Consider the following 14,784-nt stretch of genomic DNA (forward strand, 5'->3'; position numbering starts at 1 on the left):
CATTAGAACAAGTACCTACGAGACACACGGCGAATGGGAAGGGGATAAGGGAGTTAAAAGCAAAAGAAATCTTTCAGACTCCTTGCATGTTAAAAAAGAATCCAATGACCTATGATAAATATAAAATTAGAATTGTTTCCTTCCCCAAAGTTTCCAACTTTCCTAACAACAAAAGCTACTTGGCTTGCCAGCTCTGTTGATGAGTAACAGCTCTTCATCCTTTTTCAAGCAGGAAGAGAAAATTCAGGGATCAGCAGAGTACTAAAGGGATCAGCAGAGATTATTCACGAAGCAGTGTTTTTGTTCTCATGACCTGACAACCTGACCGAAAAGACCTGATTACCTCTTGATTTGGAGTGATTCAGCTAAAGGCGGGTCAGAATCAAGTTTTCAGGTCATTCTGAAGCTATTTACTTTTAGAACCCCGTTGTAGGCAATCCCCTAGCCTCCCCAGAGAAATATTACATGCTACCTAAAATCTTAAAATTCTAGAGCTAGAAAGGACCTGGTTATTCTACAGATGAGGAAACTAAGGCCCTGAGAAGGGTTACGGTTTAGGGTCACACAGCTAGCATGAAAAGGAAGGCCTTCCTGACTCTGCCCTGTCCCCATTTTGTTCTCACCCAGCAGTCAGAGGGAGCCTGTCAAACTTAAGTCATCATGAGCAACTCTGTTCAAAACCCTCTACTGGCTTCTTCCCCCTCACTCAGAGTCAAGGCCAAAATCCTTACAATGGCCTACACTGATGTGCCCCTTCCCACTCCACCACCTCTCATCTGCTGCCGCTTTTCCCTCACCCACTTTGGCACTGCGTGGCCGCTACGCCTCGCCATCCCTCACGCATGCCAAACATGTGCAGCATCGGGACCTGGAACTTGCTCATCCCTCTGTTCCCGCCCCCCCCCCCCCACCCTCACCCTCTCAATTCCTTCAAGTCCTAGATCAAAAGTGATCTTAGCAGAGGCCTCCTGCCCACCCCCTCACCCATAGACTTATGCTTTCCCACTTACACCTCTTTCAAGTTCTCCATAGCACTACGATCACGTGACAGTCTATCCATTCACATTTTTATCTGTCTGCCTCCACTCCACTAGAATTCTATGGCTTTGTTTCATTCACAGCTGTATCCCCAGCACCTAGAACAGTGCCTGGTGGACAGGGGTGCTCAATGAACATGTAGTGAATGAATCAACAAATCAGAACCAAAATCCAGGAGTTCAGACTTGAGACCCCCAGTGTGATGCCCTATTTGCTCCACCATGCTGCCTCAGTTTCGGTGGTTACATCCTTCAAGTTAGGAAGCCCTAAAATCTAAAAATGAAATAATACATTTTAGCTACTCTATGTTTATTTTATCTCCTGTGGCTGACTTTTATAGCATCAAGGATAAAGCACCCAACCAAAAGTTAACACCTTTGGTTTAAGGGCCCTTTTATTATAGAGCTGTTCTGTGATGCTGCTACTTTAGGTTTCTGCCTTTCCAGGTGAGAGACTAATATCTCATAATTTTTTTAAGTAAGCTCTATGCCCAATGTGGGACTTGAACTCACAACCCTGAGATCAAGAGTCACATGCTCTACCAACTGAGCCAGCCAGATGCCCCTGAAATCTCATCATTAACACCTGACCAACAAGACTACATTATCCAATCTTGAAAATTAGTTTATCCACATATCTTCCTAAGCTGAGCATAAGAAATTATTTAATATTAATTCGACGGTTGTTGTGAAACTTTTCATAAGTATTCTGAATGAATGCTCAGGACACTTTAGGTAAAAACCAATCCCAGTAGAGAATGTCAAAGCAGATAATCCCATTAACAATGCTATGTTGTAGGCAATAAATTGACTTCAGAAACAGGATAATAAACCTAGAGAATAGTTCAAGCCTTATACTGGGAATAGGCATGCAAGTTTCCATCTGCATTCCACTGTAGTTGTTTTTATCATTAAAAAAAAAATCCTCACAATGTAAAAAGGATCTGCAATTTGAAACATCACTGAAGTATCTCAAATTTGAAAAGTAGCTTTTTGCTAATTTTAGCCCAATCCTGTAAAGTGGCAAGGTTGAGGGCAATAAGACATTTGAAGATTCACCATGCATCCTACGAAAGGATTTCCTTCTGAGGCAGAGATAAGTGAGTTTGCTGGCTCTCAAGGCTTCCTCGACTGCAGCCTCCAAGTACACAGGAGATAAAAACCTAAACGCAGTCCACTGAACCCTTTTTTCAGAACCAGAGTCTCAAGGAGTCTTGCACTATGTTCTAAAAAATGAACGCCCACCCTTAGTGTTTAGGAGATCCTACATGGTGACTCAAGAATTAGGATTTGTCAGATTCTTTAAGGGGAGAAGAAGTGGTGTAAGTTCAAGCAATGCTTGAAGGAGGCTCTGAACTGCAATGTGGATGAAAGAGGAACGGGAAAGGGTATCTGTGGGAAAGAGGGCCACTCAGAAGGAGCCAGAAAAAAAGGAAACAAGAAGTGGGAAAGGCTCTGCTTTAGGGCCACAAGGCAAAATAAAGAACTTGTACATATTTGGACAGATTGTCTATAAAGATTATTATATCTCAGCCGAAAATACACACAATAGGAGCACTACAGAAATGACATCTTATCACATTTCCTGAGGCAGAATGTTCTCAGTTTATTGCAAAAGTTATCTGTGCACCGCATACACCCCACTCCCAGGTCAGATTTTAGCTGTTCTCACAAAGCACCCCATTCCAGTCTCTGAACGTCACTGAACACCGAAGTATCTGTAATTTTTAAACGCTTGATGCTTTTATTTTAAGCAATTCAGATCTGTGTGTTGAATCTCCTTTTCATTTGATTGATATGATTGATTTCTATGAACTGCACTATGGCTGAGAGGCTATTACGTATGGCATTTGGCACTGCTGAGATTAAAAAAGTAATCAAAGGTTGTACATTATTTCTAAGAAACTGATGGTATCATACTGTTATTTATTTCAGATTTCTTAAAGGACCTTTCTTTGTTTGATTATATATCTTCCAATTAAAAAGCAGGACAGAGGGGCGCCTGGGTGGCTCAGTCGGTTAAGCGTCCGACTTCGGCTCAGGTCATGATCTCGCGGTCCATGAGTTCGAGCCCCGCGTTGGGCTCTGTGCTGACAGCTCAGAGACTGGAGCCTGTTTCAGATTCTGTGTCTCCCTCTCTCTCTGACCCTCCCCCGTTCATGCTCTGTCTCTCCCTGTCTCATAAATAAACATTAAAAAAAATTTTTTTTAAATAAAAAATAAAAAGCAGGACAGAAAAAAAATTGTCTTAAAGTAGGCATGTTTAATTTGGCTTGACACCTATTGAAATCATTTCAAAACGGAAACCTGTTCACATCAAATAAATTAAGCACCCAGGAAAAAAAAAAGAAAAAGAAAAATCACTTTTCACTTCTGTAGGCCAATGCTGATAAAGTGACTTGTTTTATGAAAACTCTGTGTTGTCACAATGAGTGGCAGTTTCCAAATTAACACATAAAGTCAGGAGATGGAAACGGGCTAGAGATCCTTTAATTCAATAATTTAGAGAAACACAGGTGGGGAGGGATAAACTAACTCGCTCATCACCTGGAATCTATTCCTGTTGTGAGGGTCATCAACAGCACTAACAGAACGCACACCTGTCCGGTGCCAGGGACTTCGTCTGCCAAATGCAACTAGGGGTTAATCAGTGCTACTCTCCCCCCTGGAACTCAGCTATTTCAAACAACTGGAGCTAAACTATGCTCAAACCCTAAACATTAAGCCTGCCACTGGCTTGCCACATACCACAGCATCACTAATTAGGTAAAGAAAGTGTTTCAACACAAGATCCGCAAATTACTGTAAAGTAGGCAAGTTACCGATATAACAGAATCACGTTGGGAGAGCCATTCATTATTGCCTGATGAAAATAAAGGATAATGAGGTTGCATTTAAAGCGGGGTGGGTTTTTTTCTTTTTTGCACTTAAAAACGAACTCTACACCCCAAGCATTCTCCACAGCACCTAATGTGCAGCAGACCTGACCAGTCTGTAACCCCAATATTCCTTTACGCAACTGACAGCACCGTCACCCTTTTCAAGGTTAAGCGCTTTGAGAAACTGATGCCTGGTGGACGTCAGGACCTGCGGCAGGAATGCAGGTGTGCGCGGGTAACAGCAAAACTCCAGCATAACCAAACATGCATCTCTAGCCAAACAGGTCTTACTCTTGCCTCGGAAATCATCCCTCCCTGCCTCCCTGACACAGAATCACGGACTCCCATACCGACTGGATGGGACTCTGGGCAAGCCAGAAGATTTCTTCATCTGTAAAATCAGGGGGCTGGGCTAATGCCGAATTCTTTCCCAGCTCTCAAATTCCGCCTCATTGCCCGAGTGGCAGGGCGGTGCAGTGAAAAGAGCCCCGGGCTTGACACCGTTTAACGAGCCCACGGCCGCATCCCCTTGACTGCCGGCCGCCCAGCCTCTGCCACTCGCCGGGACCTCACAGGGCGGGACCCGACCCGGGCTCCGAGGAGGGCCGGCGCCCCCCACCCCCGTCCCCCGGGGGGCTCCCGGCCACGGCAGCGGCCGCCTCGGGGAAACGGGTGGCGCAGGCCGGACCGCAAGGCGCGTCCCTCGGGGTTCGGGTCCCCTCCGCCCGCCGCCCCGGGTCAGCGACTCGTGCTCCCCGCCCGGCCCTGACCTGCTCTCCGCCGCCCAGCGGTCCCTCGGCGCGGCGGGCAGCTGGCTGCGGCCGCCCGTCCCGGGCCGCTGTCACCTCCGCCCCTGGAAGCGGCGGGCGGGCCGATCCGGTGTGACTCAGCGCCGCCGCCCCGCCTCCCGCCTCCCCGCCTCCCGCCCCGGCTTCCGCCTCTCTTGGCCGCGCGGCCCTGGGGCGCCTCGGTCCCCGCGCGCCCACCTCCGGGAGCCCGCCCCGCGCTCGCGCCCCCTGCCGGCCCGCCCGCCCTGCGGCGTCAGAGGGGGCGGCGCTCCGAAGGCCTCTGGCCGGGGAAACTGAGGCACGCGCCGGCGCGGCCCGGGCGCCCGCCGCCTCCCAGGCGTTCGGCCCTGCGTGCGGCTCCGGCTCGGAGCGAGTCCCTCACCCCACCCGGCCCTTCAGCCTGGAAAAGAGGCGAAATGCCACTGAGGGAAGGCCCTTTCGGTTCCTGCCTGTGGTGGCGTCCTCTTTGCCGCCCCGAGGCAGTTTCCTTTATCACGTTACACAAGGTTGACGCGCGCCTCTGGCTGTCCCATTTTTCCCCTGAGGAAAGTCTCTCAGGACAACTCCGAGAATTTAAAAGCGAGGAGTAACACAATGTAAGGACTGGGCGGGGCTGAGAGACCGCTTTTAACTTGTTCGCGAATCCTCGCAGGATTCCCTTTGTGTGGTAAAGGCCACAGAGTCCCGCTGCTGGCCTGTCGCTTGAATTTGTGTGCCTTCCGTTTCTGGATCCACCTAGGAGATCCGGAAGAATTCAACAAGTCTGTCACTGTGTACGCACAACAGAGAAACCTCTATTTCAAAACGTTCGTGGGCTTTCCTTTCCCCTTTCCTTGTGGTAAAATACACGTAACATACAACTTGCCATTTTCACCATTTTTAAGTGTACGATTCTGTGGCATGAAGGACAATCAACACTGTCGTGCGACCTTCGCCACCATCCATCCCCACAGCCTTTTCATCTCCCCGAACTGAAACCATGTTCATTAAACACTAACTCGTTTCTCTCCACCCAACTGTCACTTTCTGTCTCTGATTTTGACTACCACACACCCCACATTAGTGGAATCCTACGGTATTTCCTTTTGTGACTAGCTTATTGCACTTAGCATAGTGTCTTCGAGGGTCATCCTGGCTGTAGTGAGTGTCAGAATAATATTGCATTGTGTGTGTATATAACCTTCTGTTTATCCATTCATCTGTCAGCGACTTAACTCCAAACGTTTGCTTTTTGACTGTTGTCGATCCTGCTGCTATGAACATGGGTGTACAAATATCTGTCTGAAACGCTGACTTCAGCTCTTGTGAGGCTATACACAGAAATGGAACTGCTGGATCACATAGTAATTCTCTTTCTTTCTTTCTTTCTTTGGAACTATCATACTATTCTCCTTTGCTTTTTTTGATGCATGTGAACATTGTGGGCAGAAAACTCTCTGCTAAAATATCAGTGTTCTGGGTTTTGACAAAATTGTTAACAAACACTTCGTTTGTCTGTGAAACAGTGACTTTTCTTCCTAAGAATAAGTAATTAACATTGCAAATTTATAGCCTTTATTTTTGAAGATATTGTTACTATTCAACTAACCACAATTTTGTGTTTCCCGGATGTACTTTTGTAATGTTTCTAATGTCATATGAAATCAAGATGAAATAAAAATCAAGCATTTCATTTTAAAAAGACAATTTTGAATGTTTTAACATACATCCAATCCAACATGATTTTTTTCTTTTACCTTAAACAGTCAATTTTGGAATGCTCTGATCACTGAATCTGAATCTTTGGAGGAAGGTTCCTTACTGAGTACACTGGAGTTTAAGAATCATTGCCCTAGGGCATGGCAAAGATTCTAAATCATTAAAGGCAAAATAATATTTTCTCACTCATCAGCAAAGATTTATTATACATTTGCGATGCCATAAACATTGTGCTATATGTTTGGGATTTAGCCTAAGACAGACCAAGCCTCCTGCCCTCATGGAGCTCATATTCTAGTGTATGGTGACAACCAATACATAAATAAACCAATGATACACCAAACAGTGACAGGATGTGATGAGTGCAGTGAAGGAAATAAACCAAAGGATAAGATAGATGAGATCATAGAGAATGAAGTCCGAGTGCCCTAAGCATCCACTGTATATAGTGATTTCACTTTTGTGCAACTGGAATGGTACAAATTATATACAGTCTTTGAGGGAACTGGGAAAATAATCTCTGTGTTCTGTGGTTTAGATGAATATCTGGCCTGATAAGGGCCTAGGTAAGTGGTGGGAAGCTTCTTTGAATATAGTAATGGTCAGGGAAGTCCCTGGGGATATAACCATTCGCTTGAGACCTAAAAGATGAGAAAGAATCAGATAAATATTTAAGAGCGGAGGAAGTGACTTTCAAGAAGGAGAAACGGAAGGTGCAAAGTCCATGAAGTGGAAAGCAACTTGATGAGTTTCAGAATCGGAAAAGAAGCCAGTGTGAGCAAGAGAGCAAGTATTATGACGTGAAACTGAAAACAGACGGGGTGAAGATCATCCTGGGCTTGGTGGGTCTTGGTAAAGAATGCAAATTTCATTTTCAGTCACCCTATTGACGCATTATAAAATATCCTAAATTTTAAGAGACTAGAATGAAAAGGATCAATGGAGATAAATGTATGTGGAACTTCTCTGTTAGCAATAATGACAATATCCAGATGTGTAATGTTAAAATGAAAAGGCTTGACTGGCTTTTTTCCTGGAAAATCCTCAATAAGCCAAAACAGAATGGTTCAGTTGCTGTGCATTTTGGTTAATCCCATTGATCAAAACTGTTTTTAGTTGTGTCGTCTTTTGATCTCTGCGGTCTGAACCTAAATTCAACCTGTCAGGACATATTGCATCTGAAGTGTCCATCACGGTTATGATAGACTGCTTCACTAACAGTGTGGCATGGATTGGCCCCAAATCAAAGCCAGCTCCCCCTGACTTCCCTCTGGAATGTATCATGTCACAGCCACAACCTGCTGCTAGTGATGGCAAGTTGATGAGAGTAGCAAGTTGCTGAAACTAAACTAAATTGGCTTTGCTCAAGGTGGGAGTCATCTGTTAGTCTTTGAATAGCCAGGGCTCCAGCTCTAAAAAAAAAAAAAAAGTGGGGGGAGAAGTGCAGAGAATATATTCCTATCTCTATTATTAAAGATGTGGTTCGATATCTTAGTGATAGAATATATAAGGCATAGGCTTGCATTCTAAGATGTTAGAGAAGGAAGACATCACTTGGAAATATTACTAACTATTCATCAAAATGGTGCCAAAATGTCGGGACAGAAAGGAGAGGACTCAGGTTGGATGGAGGAAGAAGGAAAGGGCAGAGGAAGTATGCTCTCTTGGGCAAGGGAGGAGTTGGGACGATTCTGGAGGGAGGGCATTTGTCTAGTGCTAGTGCAAGGCCAACTCCTATAAGAAGACCTCAGCGGCAATCTGGTTCCATTTAGGCATAGACCCCAGATGGCAAGACTAAAGCCAATCCCTGGTTTGTTCTTCCTAGAAGAGGAAGGAAGCCTCTGAGTTCTAAGAAAAGATGGTATTGTGTTTATCTTCAGGGCCCTTTTTATACATTAATATAGTATTCCCTATGAGCTCCTTCTCTTCTTCTCTATTTACAGAAGCTTGAAATTGGTTTAATGAGGAATAAGGAATTCTTCATAATTAGAAATAAAAATCAAACAGGGTAAACAAATCTGCCTTAAAATGCAAATGCCTAGTTGAGGTAATACTTTGGAAAAAAAACCTCATTCTTTCGTGTATCCATCAAGGTATATCTAAGTGATATTACCCTTTTACTATTTTCATGAGAAGACAAGAGAGAAGGTATCTGGGGATCAGGAAGAAGATAGTGGAAAGAAAGGGGAAGCTGAAAAACTGAAGATAATTTTATAGTAAATGTTTATTGAGGCCTGGCCTTCAGTTAAGAGCTTACCATACAGGGGCCTCTGTGTGGCTCAGTTGGTTAAGTGTCTGACTTCGGCTTGGGTCATGATCTCACAGTTCTTGAGTTCAAGCCCTGCGTCAGGCTCTGTGCTAACAGCTTGAAGCCTGGAGCCTGCTTTGGATCCTGTGTCTCCCTCTCTCTCTCTCTGCCCCTCCGCCACTTACACTCTGTCTCTCTCAAAAATAAACATTAAAAAGGTTTTGGAAAAAAAAAGAGCATTATCTTTTTTTTTTTTTTTCATCTGTTGGTCAGAAAAATATTACCCCCAAAAATGGATTCCCCATTTGAATAGAATCAATAATTTTTACAAAATATTTTATAAATTTACAAATCATCTTTATTTTCTTTTCCTGGTTGTCTACATTAATGAAGCAAAATAAACAAGCTCATCTTTGCCTTTTCCAAATAATATTGTTTTTCCCAGCACAGATTGACAACAACCCAGCCAGGGAGTTTTGTCATTCTTAGCTTGTCAATGAGGCACTGAGGCTCTGGAAGTTAAGTAGTTTGCCTACTGCTTCCCACACTTTCATCATTCCTATACCATGTTTCTATTTTTTTGTTTAATATTTTTATTTAAATTTACTCACTTTGTTTTTTAAGGGAGACTTTGTACCCTTCCCATAACTGCAAAACCAGTATGGACTGTAATTCATAGGAGATAATCCTTAAAATACATACAGTGGAAATAAAATACAGTGTTAGTAAATTCTAATTCTGAGCTGGAGGCCACTCCGCATTCGTTAAAAAATGAAACTAACCTGTGTTAGAAAGTTAGGACCAAACAGAAACTTTCAGCTTGATGTATTCAGAAGGATCTAACGAAACCGATCAGAGAACAACTTTTTCACTAAGCGATTTTTCGCCAAGTGATTATTGGGTCAGAGCATCACCCACAGTTGGCTCCTGTGCCACCTGAATTATCCTGAAGAACATCTTGAGTACTACTCATGATTCTTTACCCATGCCTTGGGAAATAACCTGACTTGCCCAAGAAAATGGAGCTTGTAAAGGACAAAGCTAGGATTCAAACCACTCTCTGCCAGTATCCAAGTCTTTCCATTGTGCAATGTGGGCTCCCTACTCAACTGATTTCACACCTGTCCTCTGAATTGGCCATGTTTGTCTTCCCTTGGCAATATTTTATCCTGGTGGGTCCATGAGGCTTAGTGATGTTGTGACCTTCAATGTCTTCCCTGAAAATGTGCCTGGAACTATTTACCACACTCTAGAGGAAGCTTGACACCTGTGGGGCCAGGTGGGACTGTGCTCTTCTGATGTGAGGCTGTGCTGTCTCTAGCACAGTCTGGGAAGGCATTGCCCATTTAAGCAGCTGGGCCACATTGCTGTTTCTTGTTGTGCTGTGGTCAAGTTCACATTCTCCCACACTCCCAACTCCTCCATGATAATTATCTGTTTGAATTAGTGTACACTGTTTCATAGGAAAGAGTCATCTGACTTCATACTGTACTAAGTCAGGTCGACCTTAGCCAAACAAAGTAGGGGACTGAAGGACAACATGGATTATGATTCTCTGGCCTTTGATAGGGCTGATCTCAACTGCTTCACATACTATTGTAAAGTGTCAGCCCCTCGTTCTCTCTACAGATGGTGAGTTCATTGAAGGCAGGGACTACGAATTTATCTTTGTATCCTTGTTGCCTGTCAAAGTGCCTGGCACATAGGTATACTTCATAAATGTTGTGGAATGAATGAATTCACTTAAGAGTCAGAGCAAAATTGAAATGTTCCTTGAATTTAACAAAGTTGCAATGCTCTTTTGTTGTTTTTGTCTATAACCATTGATTCTTCTGTATTTGATAACAATTTTTGATTAAAAAAAATTGGAACCAACTCTCGTTTACTTTTGACCTTGAACAGCATGTGTTTGAACTGCATGGTTTCACTTATATGCAGATTGTTTTTGATAAATACAGTACAGTACTGTAAATGTGTTTTCTCTTCCTTATGGTTTTCTTAATAACATTTTCTTTCCTCTGGCTGGTTTTATTGTAAGAATACAGTTTGTAGTACATATAACATACAAACATATAACAACATGTGTTAACTATTTATGATTATTATGTCATAATGTGACTAGTTGATTGACTAGTTGATTGTGACTAGGCTTCTGGCCAAAAGCAAGCTATTAGTAGTCAAGCTTTGGGGAAGTCAAAGTTATACATGATTTTCAACTGCACGGGGGTGGGGGTCAACGCCCCTAACCCTCATGCTGTTCAAAGGTCAACTATACTATAAGTCACCCTTAACCTTCCCCTGCCTTCCAGGAGTTGGGCATATGACCCGAGACTGACCAATCAGTGTCACTGTTTGGCACATAGAGACAGGCACATAAACCGATTTGTGCTATTGAGAGTCAGGCCCAAGAATCAATAGTCTGTTGCTAGGCTGGTAGAACAGAAGCTTGAAGCGACTGCTTGGTCATCTGGTCCCCTCATGGGGAGAGCTCATGTGAGAATGAAGTCACCACCGAAGAGAATGAGATCAAGAAATGGAGAAAAAGTCCAGACCACATAATTCAGGTACCTGGATCCAGCTGTGCCTGAAAACTCCGCTTATAAATTTTTAGTTACTTGAGCCACTAAGGCCCCATCATTAAACTACTGGTTCACAAATGCCAGCCTGAGACGAAACATTTGCTCTTCTCTAGCAAAGTGAAAAAAATAATTTGATTTATATGACTCTTTTTATCCTGACATTATATCTTTGCTAATATTTGGCATTTATGAATTGATCATAATAATAGATAGCAATCATATTTTTCTAATTGTCCTTAATAGAAAATGAGAAAGTTAGTGGCCCCTTATCTCTCCTTTGTCCTAGTCTACTCCAGCTGCTGTAACAAATTACCTTAAACTTAAACAAAAAAGGCTTATTTCTCACAGTTCTGGAGGTTGGGAAGTCTGCCACCAGCATGCCAGCATGGTCGGTTCTGGTGAGAACTTGTTTCCTGGCTTGTAAATGCCCTTCTTGTTGCAGGCTCACATGGCAGAGAGAGAGAAAAGGTAGCTCTCTTCCTCTGATAAGGATGAGAATCCCATGGTGGGGGTTCCATCTTCATGACCGAATTACCTCCCAAAGTCTCCACCTCCAAATGCCATCACATTAGGGCTTCCACATTTGAATTCTGGGGAGAACACAAACACTCAGTCCATAGCCACCTTCATTTAAAAATTTTTTTGGGGTGCCTGGGTGGCGCAGTTGGTAAAGTGTGTGACTCTTTATTGCGGCTCAGGTCATGATCTCATGTTTCGTGGGATAGAGCCCTGCATCAAGCTCTGTGATTACAGTGCAGAGCCTGCTAGGGATTCTCTCTCCCTCTCTCTTTGCCCCTACCCCACTTATGTGCTCTTTCTCTCAAAATAAATGAAGTTAAAAAAAATGTTTTTATCAGTCTGTGAAATAAAAGTCTGCCATAAATTACAGTGTGTAAAATACAGTATCTGGATATACAATGAAAATTGGGATCCTTTTATTTCTTAGTTTGTTTATACTTCATCTGATTCCAGGAAGCATTAAGGAAACTCACTTGACTCCTTTGATCTAATGCCCAGGAAGGACTCTTCATTCCAAAGGCTTCACATGGGGGGAATATCTAAAAACAAGTCAGAGAGGTCTTTCGTCCCTCCTCCTGGGGGGGTAGACACGGATCCAAGCGATGATTTTATTTGCCTCTTCCTTGGGACTGTGCAATAGGAAGCAGCACGTCAGCAGAAAAAAAGCAGCGCCTGAGGGCTTCTCTTTGGCCGCTTGTCACCTGTCCTATAATAGCTCCAGGTCCCCTGCTTCCGAGTGATGCTATGTCCCTTGAGCACCAAAGCCTTGGTGGGGTGAAGGGGTTCAGGGAATGGCAGGAAGGGAAGAGCATGAACGTAACAGAGGGAAAGATCCGTGAGGGGAAGGGGAGTGGGGTGAAACATTCAGTGAAGGGAGGAATAAGAAAAAGTTAAAAGGGAGAAAATCCTTTATAAATAGTGGAATTTAACTTTTGGGAGGAGGGAGAGAATTGATGTTTGCTTAGGCATTTGCCCAGGGGGAATGTTTACTCATGGTTTAATAGTCAGAATGAGCTTAGTGTTCAAGTAGAAATGAAGTCATATTCCAGACAGGAGGTGGGCATGATGGAGTGACGTGCAGGGTGTGTGCTGGGCATGTATGTCTTAGACAAATCATAGGACCACGTATGTGCAGATAATGCTCTGGATACGTGAACGTTGGCATCTGATAGCAGGTTTGTCCCAAGCCGTGCTGTCCCACTTTCTTGATCCTTGTTTTCGAGATGGCTAGTCGGGTTGGGGTGTTTCCTGCGGCCATGGAAAAAGTGAATCTTTTTGGTTCACTTATGACTAGACTCAGTGTGGTTTGGATGCCAAGCTGTGTCTTGGACCTCTGTTGGGTTAGGCTTCTAGAATGTTAGATCATAGAGCCAGAAGCTAAACACACACACACACACACACACATCCTTAGAGCTGCAGCTGCTAGGACCAGCCGGGCACTTTCCTGCCACAGGGTCCTTAGGCTTCCTCTTCCTTCTGCCTGAAACTTTTATTCCTTTGTCTTATCCTTTACACCTCAGCTCAAATATCACCTCCAGAGAAATCGTCCTAGCCATCCTATCTCAGATAGATCCCCCTGGCATTTCCTCTCTCAGCATCTTCTCGGATACTAATTCTTTGCACGTGTTTCTTGTTTTGTTCTTTGTCTCTTCCTTCGCATCCCTCTAACTCCAAAAAGGTAGGAACTGCATCTCTCTGGCTTACCCACTCTCTCCTCCACTCTGAACACAGGGTCTGACTCATAAATGGGATTCAACCGTTTGTCAGATGACCGAATCAATAAACGAACTGCTGTGAATTCACATCCTGGACCTTTAACAGTCAAAAACTTGACACTACTGTATTGGGGATCTTATTATTTTAGAATAAGATTCAAGCTGTGGGAAACTCTGTTTGGCTACTTAAGAAGTCTCCCACGCTCACTTTTCCTTCAAAGTGTCCTGAAGGTGGGATGGAAGAGCTTGGGATGTGGCACATTGTGTATTGAGTTTTGATCCTCTGGGAAAGGGAGACGAGCCCTCATTTGAAGAACAATTCTGTCTATAAAGTCTCTGGACACCCTTTACATTTTCTCTTGTTTTAGTGTTTGTGCCAACGGTGCGCTTTCACAATCTAGTAACAAGCAATTTTGTACAAGTAATGGGAACTACCAGAGACAAGACACTACCTACAGTTATCTAAAGGCTACAGTCTCTGCTGTCAGAGACACGTCCCTTTACAAAGAGAAAATGGTGTCACAGTCACCTACTGGGTAAAGTTGACTCCGCCAGCTCTCTTATTTTAAAAGAGTTACATGGTTTTGTTTTTCTCCTGTGCTTTGTTTCACATACATTCACTCAAGGCGGGAGCACGATAGCCCTACCTCTCAGTATGGCAGTTACAATTGGTCGTCTGTGTTTTACCTTTTTACATCCAACCCAATTGACAGGGGAAAAAAATGAAATAGCTTATATATTATCTTCCTATTACTGCTTAACAAATCAGCACAAATTAGAGACTTAAAACAGCACGAATGTATTATCTCGCAGTTTCTATGGTCAAGAGTCTGGGTGTGGTTTGGCTGGATCCTCTGCTCTGGCCGCACAAGGCTGCACTCAGGTGTTGGCCCAAACTCATTCAGATTTTTGGCATAATTCACTTCCTTGTGGTGTAGGACTATGGTCCCCTCTTCTCGCTAGCTGTTGGCTGGGAGCATTCTCAACTTCTAGGGGACACTCCTCCTCACAAGCAGCTCACAACCTGGTTGTCTGCTTTCTTCCTCGGAGGGCAGTCAGAGAAACTGTCTGTTTGTAAAGGGCTCATCTGATTAGGTCAGGCCCACCCCAGATAATCTCCTTTTTGATTAACTTAAAATCAACTGATTTGTTTCCTCATGTTGCCCTGCCCCAGATCAGACTGCCTTCTCAGCTGGCTTTCGGCAGCCTCTTCACTGACTCAGTCTTGCTCCTGCTCCAGCCAGCTCTTGAGGCTGCAGCCAGGGTGATCGTTCTAAATCTGATCCTGGCACTGCCTGAGTGGAACCCTTCAATGGCTCCT

General features: G+C 43.9%; 1 protein-coding gene across 2 annotated transcripts in view; it reads right to left on the reverse strand.

Moving 5' to 3' along the window:
- The window catches only part of DNMBP (dynamin binding protein), a 117,602-nt gene extending 112,744 nt beyond the window's left edge, over positions 1-4,858 (reverse strand). Inside the window, exon 1 of one of the 2 annotated variants that reach the window (XM_049645564.1) lies at positions 4,687-4,858. The gene's annotated coding sequence lies outside the window, so the exon portion shown is untranslated. The other variant, XM_049645565.1, reaches the window with a different exon arrangement.
- Between the last annotated feature and the right edge of the window lie 9,926 nt (positions 4,859-14,784).

Source organism: Panthera uncia, chromosome D2 (assembly GCF_023721935.1).
Source record: "Panthera uncia isolate 11264 chromosome D2, Puncia_PCG_1.0, whole genome shotgun sequence".
Taxonomy (NCBI): Eukaryota; Metazoa; Chordata; class Mammalia; order Carnivora; family Felidae; genus Panthera; species Panthera uncia.